This window comes from Trichechus manatus, unplaced genomic scaffold (assembly GCF_000243295.1).
Source record: "Trichechus manatus latirostris isolate Lorelei unplaced genomic scaffold, TriManLat1.0 scaffold00288, whole genome shotgun sequence".
Lineage (NCBI taxonomy): Eukaryota > Metazoa > Chordata > Mammalia > Sirenia > Trichechidae > Trichechus > Trichechus manatus.
This window is the reverse complement of record NW_004444224.1, coordinates 1,383,053-1,383,791: the sequence shown is the minus strand read 5'-3', so window position 1 is coordinate 1,383,791 and position 739 is coordinate 1,383,053.

The window sequence follows — 739 nt, the reverse complement described above, 5'->3', positions numbered from 1 at the left end:
TCAGGGAGGATGTCCGGTGGGAATTTGCTAATGTGGGAATGGCCGACCCTTGCCCACTGGAGATTTTTTTCACTTACTTTCTACAAACCCCAGTTCTTTCTTCTTTGTAAGCTTGTTGAAGGGAGGAAGACTGGGGGAAGAGGAGTGGGTGAGGGAGAAGAGGGAGGAGAGGGAGGAAGTAGTGGGAAAGATGTTCAGTGTATAATCTTCAGGTGAACCTCAAAAGAGCCAGTTTAGACCGCTAGGCTGAACTGTGGAGAACAGGAAGTAGGGGACTGCACGGACACTAGCCAGCGAAGGGGTGGGGGAATCTTTAGGGCCGGGAGGGCTCTACTCCCCGTCCCCGGGAGCCCACAGTCGAAGGACTTCGGGAAACTCCCTCCCTGTCCGAGCCTTTTAGAGGTGGTGGGCTCCAGGTCTCTGGAACCTCCTTCTCCTGAAAAGAATAATCGAACTCGCACAGCGCTACCAATTTATATACATTACCCTCTTTGATCCTCACAACTTTCTGAGGTAGGCGGGCGGCTACAGTTGTACATATTATTCCCATTCTACTGACGCGGAAGTTGAAGCTCACAGACACCGGGTGATTGGCTCAGGGCCCCCCAGGCAGTTGGTGCGGGGCCCTCAGGTCCGGCGGGTTCATTAATCTAGCAAACCTTTATTAAGCTCCTCCAGGACCCCCGGCGCCGCGCAGGCGTCGCGGGAGGGGCCCCGCGTGGCGGCAGCTCGGGCCCCC